Source organism: Castanea sativa, chromosome 10 (genome assembly GCF_040712315.1).
Source record: "Castanea sativa cultivar Marrone di Chiusa Pesio chromosome 10, ASM4071231v1".
Lineage (NCBI taxonomy): Eukaryota > Viridiplantae > Streptophyta > Magnoliopsida > Fagales > Fagaceae > Castanea > Castanea sativa.
Genome location: NC_134022.1, coordinates 17,341,241 through 17,348,765, shown reverse-complemented (window position 1 = coordinate 17,348,765; position 7,525 = coordinate 17,341,241). Strand labels below are relative to the sequence as shown.

General features: G+C 29.1%; 1 pseudogene; it reads left to right on the top strand.

Moving 5' to 3' along the window:
• Nucleotides 1-1,253: 1,253 nt before the first annotated feature.
• On the top strand, nucleotides 1,254-5,683 carry LOC142612133 (putative pectinesterase 55; annotated as a pseudogene).
• Nucleotides 5,684-7,525: the final 1,842 nt, after the last annotated feature.

Here is a 7,525-nt window from a genome sequence, read left to right as displayed (position 1 = left end):
TGGGTTAGAAACTAAATTTCAATGTGTTGGACAGTAATCAAAGTAGGCTAAATGATATTTGAAAGAAAGAACAAATAGTTTAATGCAAAGAAAATCCTCCTCGGCAAAGTCTAAGGATGGTATACAGTGATTTTCCTCTCCAGATTCCCCCCCCCCCCCAAATATGAATCTTGATTTTCCTTTTATATTCCAACACAAATCATCTCAATCTTACACTTGGAATGCTGAGATTGCATTCCCAGGACTTCTATCTCATCTAGAACCTCCTAGTAAGCTTTTGCCCTGCAGCGTTAGGTGTACCACCACTGTTCATGGTCATTTTTTCAGTAATGCAGCTAGGAGAGCAGCTGTCTTGCATTCAATACGGAGGGGATGACTTTTAAACTCTTCTTCTTTCTTCCTTTTCGCGTTTCGTGCCAAGTCAGCTCTTTCTACTTTCTGATATTTTACCTCCATGCGCCTCCCACAGTCAATGCTCATCCCCGAGGTTTGCTATTGCTCGTCCCTAAGGTCCTAGGTATATCCTCGGAAACCGCCTTGGTGGCCTATTTAAATGGAAAAAGGGATCCTCGTCCATGCAACAATTATGAAAATAAAAAATCATAAATAATTAAATAAACTCTTTCTCAAAACTAAAAAATAATATATTTTTTTATGAAATATAATTGTATGAGTAAAATATTTCCTAAAATATATCTTAAAGGGATTATCTACAAGTTATTTGAATTCACAATCAAACCTAGGTTTAGTTATTTCATTACAATGCATTTAATTCTAAGTAATAATCCTCATCATTCTTATCATAATCCTCATCTAGTGTACCAAGTGTGCCCTTGGTCATCAAAAGAGGGAAGGTAATCAACTTGTTAAGAAGGAGCGCAATTTCATCTACAATTTTAGATGTTTGGGTAGAGGAATTACCATCAGATTTGGAAATTATATTACAAATGGACAATATTTAGTAATAAAGCTTTACTTACCTTTTTCTTTTATAAAAAAAAAAGGTTGATACACCCATAACCTGATGTGCTTACATTTTGCGGGTTAAATTTGGAAATTTACTGACAGAAAATATGAACATTTTCCTTATAATGACCCCGAATTCGACTTCAGGATTTGATTTTAGGTCATGGCTTCTTGGAAAATACCCTGCTGTTGGTCACTATATAAATTACTGGCTTCTATTACAGTTTTGTACTTAAAGAATATTTGTTCAAAAGCTTATACTAGCTAGGAGATACTTACGTGCATAAATGCGGTCTCTCCGATTCTTTACATTGATTACTCTTTTGTTACTATACTACAATGTGTCTAGATCAGCTTTCTTGTGTAAACTCAATAAAGCCAACCCCTTCAAAGTTGCATTTACCATCACTGTAGATATTGCAGGTCACGGAAACTTCACGACCATTCAAAGCGCCATTGATTCTATTCCTTCAGGCAACGCTAAGTGGATACGGATTCAAATTTTTGCTGGCGTATACAGGTAATACAATTATAAAAAAAAAACACTTTACAACCTAGTTGAGGTATAAATATATGCGCACTTGTGTGCTTGTATATATGTGTAGGGTTATTAGTGTGCGTATTTGTCTGTTTTTTTTTTTTAATATTTTTATTTATTGATGAATGAGTTATTAATTAGTGAATTGTAGAGCTTAATTGATTATAAGGTTTTATATCTATTTAATTATCTTATTGTGCAGAGAAAAAGTCACAATCACATACGATAAAACATGCATTTTCCTTGATGGAGCAGGCAGCCGGGAAACATTTATTGAATGGGATGGTCATGAAAGTACGAATACTAGCTCTACTTTCACTTCATATGCTGAAAATCTTGTAGCGAAAGGCATTGGCTTTAATGTAATTAAGGATAACAATAGCAATAACTCTTTATTTTTAGAACAGCCTCAAAACTGTTCAGATCTGAATCAGTTGCGGAGTTAGAAATTTTTTTAAGGGGCCAAACTCTATATTACCACAATTTTTGAGGTGTTAATTTCTTATAAGTCAAAATAAAATAATAAAATATCATATTGGAGCCAACCACAACTAAAAATAAAATTATTGTGCAAAAAAAGTGTTACATCCACAATATTTTTCACAACACTTTCATAATAAACCATAGGTAATAAATTGATATTGGTTCTAATTTAAACTTGCTAATGAAATTACCTTTTTGTTCACCAATAATAACCTGTAACATCCTATTACTTATAATTTGTTATAAACATATCGTGGATATAAAATTTATTTTGTGAAAATGTTAAGACATCTTGTTGTCATCACAATATTTTCAAAACTGTTGCGCTATTGATTCTTTAAAAGTCAAAATAAAATATAACAATTTTATAAAGATATTATGAAAATATTGTGCCATTTTGTTATGTTTCTAGAAATTTTTTATTGGTTTAGTCAACGTTGTTGAGCTAAAATTCACTATTTCACATACAATGTAATTTTTTTCTTTACATACCATTTTAAGTAAAAACACATAGTTTTACACACACACACAAAAGAAAATAAAAAAATTAAGATAAAAACATTTTTCATCATTTATGTTTGGGGTAGTTTACAGTTCCTTCTTTAACTTTAAATCAAGAAATTTTTCCCTTAATACTTTGGAAAAAAGCAAATATGTCATCTTGTGATTCTCTCAGTTAAACCCTAATGAAAATTTATGATTTTTAAAATATATTAATATATAATATCTAAAATACTCCCACTAAATTTTAACATCCCATAAATTTTCTTCACGTGTTTTAAAGTTTAGATGGTAGTAATGCTTAGAAAGTTGGAATGATGACATAAGGTATTTTATTTGTTATCTAAAGAACATTGATTTTCTAGATTTAAATTTTTGAAGCTTATAATTTATCTAATAGAAAATTCGATGACACATGCCTCTTGTTATCTTCTTCTTTTTTTTCTTTTTTTTTTCTTTTCTTAATAAAACTTAGTTGCTTATTGTTGGAAGAAAATGATATTCGTTATCATTCGTAGAAGTTTTTATTGAGTGGATGTATTGCCTTTAGCAAATTGTTACTAAAAAACTATTAAAGCAAAATAGATATTTATATGTTAAATAGTTACCCTAACTTTGTGTGAGATCAAAATTCTTATACGAATGAGATTAATTTTTTATGACATAATTATCAAAATTCTTAAAATTATTGTCTCTTTTAATTACTGCAAATCTCTATGTACTTTAAAAATCAAATGATTTATATCTTTCTTTTGTGATATAAATAAAATTTAGAATTGACCTTAATCACTACTTTTATTCCACAGCAAGCACATGCCTTGCACGTGCTGCCCTAACTAGTTTACTTATATATTTCTACGATATGCTATTAGTGGTATAAGAATAATTAGAGGGAGAGGATAGTACAATAATAATATATAAACTTTTTTATTTTTATGAAATTCATTAAATACACTTTGAATTAATAAATGTGTTACATGGAAAATTATTAGGTATTCCCAGAATACCATTAATGCATACGACATCCTCTCACATAAATGGTAGATCCTATCATGAATTTAATTAGTGAAACTCACCCTTTTGAATACATACATGTGAAAATTATTTAGTGTTAACGTTAGATATGGTATAACTCGTGTAAAACTCTTAATAGAACACATACAATTTGGGACCAAAACAGAACGACCTCGTACCAGCTTTGTCAGCTGAAATACTTGGGGACAAAGCTGCTTTCTACAACTGCAGCTTTTTTGGGGTGCAAGATACGTTGTGGGATGTGGGCGGCCGCCATTACTTTTACCAATGCTACATCCAAGGTGGAGCCGATTTTATATTTGGCAATGGCCAATCTTTCTATTAGGTGAAAACAAAATTATTCATTTTCGTCTATATTTTAATCTAAATAAAATTATTCCATGTAATAACTGTTTCTTTGTTTTGTTTAATTTTTTGGTTGGATATGTAGCGAAGTGTCCTATATTATTCGTTGGAAACATATGGTAATGGAACCTACATCGGCTATATAACAGCACAAGGGAGGGACTCAGCTGAGGAATCTTCTGGATTTGTATTTAAAGATTGTGTGATTCATGGGAGAGGTAAAGCTTACCTTGGGAGAGCTTGGAAAGCTTTTTCCAGAGTAATTATTGCCAATTCAAAGTTATCAGATATAGTAGTCCCAGTGGGCTAGGATGCTTGGCAATTCGTGGGCCATGAGTAAGAAATTCGATCTCTCCGAAACATTGATGTCCTTGTCATTGTTATTAGATATATAGAATCATGCTATATAAGATTTTCTAGAACTCTTAGGAGTAATAACATGTATATATAGTGTTCATCAAAAAAAAAAAAACATGTATATAGAATTTTTTAAGAATAATGCTAGAGATATAAACTATTTTACAAATTTTTTTATCAACTGCTGATGTGGTGAGTGATTATTGGTAAATGGAAAAATGATATTAATGGTGGGCTTATATGAAAACCAATAAGAGATTTAACCACATCAACATTTTGTAAAAATATTGTAAAATAGCTTGTGGTTATAGCATTACTCATTTTTTATTTATTTTAAAATGAGCTAATTGAATTTTGCCACTTCATAAAAGAAATTCTATTAATATCAAAATGGTGATAGTCAACTTTTTAAAAATAAATAAATGAATGTTGAATGATGTGGTTATATCTAATTCACTTGTTTCAAGATGAATGACCCCAATTTATTTTTTACTTATTTAAAAAAAAAACTGGATTTTGTTACTCTTAGAAGCCTAGGCGGTCATAATCTAGACACGCACTCACACGTGTCTATATATATATATATATATATATTTATTTATTTATTTATTTATTAAAATAATTTTTTTGGGGTCTAAAAAATGGCTTTGTATCTTAAATTAGGATATGTTTGCTATAGAGTAATAGCTCTCATAATGGAATAGCTGTTGATGTGTAATAGTAATTCAATCATTTGGTTGCATCTTTGTTATATGTATTAGTTATTACAAAAGAATAACTAATCTTTAAAATGAAAAATAACTATTTCTCTTTAAAATCAATGTAATAGTTATTCCTTAGTGCATATAATTGGTCTTAAAATTAATATATTTATTAACAACCAAATTTATATGTAACAGTTTTTCTTATTCCATATGTAACAACCAAATTTATGAATTGTAATAGTTATTCTTATTCCATTACAATATGCCTCCTCCCTTGAGGTTTGCTTGTAATACAGATTGGCTTTATGTTTTAGATCTTAATTAATAAAATTGCAGTTTATCAAAAAAATATCTTCTATTCTCAGTACTAAGTATTACTATTCTTAATGTAATCTCCAGTTAATGTACCAAACGTATCCTTAGGGTACGCTATATAAGTATGATAGTACTCACAAAGAGTTTTGTAGCTCAAAACTCCCAGTTGTTTCCAATGCAGACATCTATGCTTCAAATCCCAACCCCCGAACTATTGATGTATCAATAAAAAAATAAAGTTTGATGGTAATGACCATATACATGATGCAGAGATCAACTTACATATGCGGAGGTGGATAATTTTGGACCGGGTGCTCAGACTTCCAAACGTGTTCCTTGGCTAAAGAAATTGAGTGCATGTGAAATCAATCAATTTTTAAGTGTTGATAAATTCATCAACCAAGATGGATGGATCGCCAAACTACCTACAGTCAATTGATTAAGCATTGTTTTTTCACCAAAGTTGTTTGTCATGTATCAATGGAAAAAATTCAATATGTAGTTGTGACAGTTGGTTTGCTTTACGTTCAGCGAATTTAGTAATATAGTTCAATAGTATTTCTTTAAAAAAATAATATATGGACAAAATTTAGTTACAAAATTAGTTGTAATCTAAGACTACAAACTTACTCAATATTGGATTATTGGAGGTGAATTTTGATAAATCTACTATTGGATTATATCTTCTTCTTATATCTTTCATGTTTGCAAAATTTCTAGAAAATAAAATATCAATAACTATGTCATCAATAGATAGTTTAAATTGCAAGTTTTTGTATTTTAAAATTATACATAAAATATAAGCTTATAAATTATATAGTAAATAATATCTGATTGACACAAAATTTTACGTGTGTATTAAGAGTGTAAAGAACACACAATTTTCAATGGTTAGATTTTCAAAATATACAATAATATTTATTTTATCGAGTAAGGTTATATTTTTACGGTACAAACAATTTTGTAACTAAACTTTGTTCATAATATATTACAATTTAATCATTTAAAGAAAATTATATTTACCCATTTAATTTTTTATTGGATAAAATTTCACTACAAATTTAGTTGTAACCTAAAGCTACAACTTTCTTTAAATCAAAATTAATATTGCTACATATTTTGAAAATCTAACCGTTGGATTATATGTTCTTTACACTCTTAACATACATGTAAAATATTATGCCAATTGGATGTTATTTACTATATGATCCATAAATTTATTTTTACGCATAAGTTTATACTGCAAAGGTTTGCAATTTAAACAATTGATTGATAACATAGTTATTAATCTTTAATGTTCTAGAAATTTTGCAAACATGGAGGATGTAAGAAGAAAATGTAATCTAACAATGGATTTGTCAAATTCATATTCAATAAAAAGATATTGTGTAAAGTTGTAGCCTTATCCTTTTTTATTTGGAAAAGTGGTTAATGTCTAGTTTAAAATGGAAGAAACATCTTTTCATATGACATAAAACATATAATATCCTTGGAACTCGCCTAATGCTAGGTATCAATATTGAAAGAATTTGAGCAAATAGTAGACTAATCTTGACTATGACTACGATTATCATCCATAGATTCTTTGTTGATGTCCTAATTCATAACATCTTCCACAAGGTCATCCGATTTCATTTGTGCAAGTTCTATGCCAAAAAAAAAAAAAAAAATATATATATATATATATATATATATATATATATATATATAAGTATTAGTAATTACAAAAATGACATGCCTCAACAATTTTAAAAGCAATATCCATCAGATCTAGTTTATAAACTATCTCAATAAACTCACTTGCAAGATACGCAGACGGTGTCCAACACTAATACAAACACAAAAAAAAAAAAACACGGCACAAGACAAAAGCTACAACCGTGGCCTTAATCAACAATTAATATATCTCATATATTAATAACGGCACATGGGTTCAAAGTTTATAGAACAAAAACATTATGCCGAAAAAATTACTTCAGAATTTTGAAACACCAAGAAAACAATTTTCTTTAATTCTAAAACTCACTAAACACATGAGAGACACATGAGAGAGAGAGAGAGAGAGAGAGAGAGAGAGAGAGCAATAACCGGTTTGAGACTTTGTGTTTGAGAATTGAGCCATGAGTCTATAAGATAGTAGAGTGAGTAGTACAACTGAAATAAAAAATAAAATTAGATATTTATAAGAAGGTTTAGAGATTTAGGGTTTGTAAGGTTTAGAGATTTAGGGTTTGTAAGGTTTAGAGATCTAGGATTTGTAAAGTTTCAATTTTCAATTATA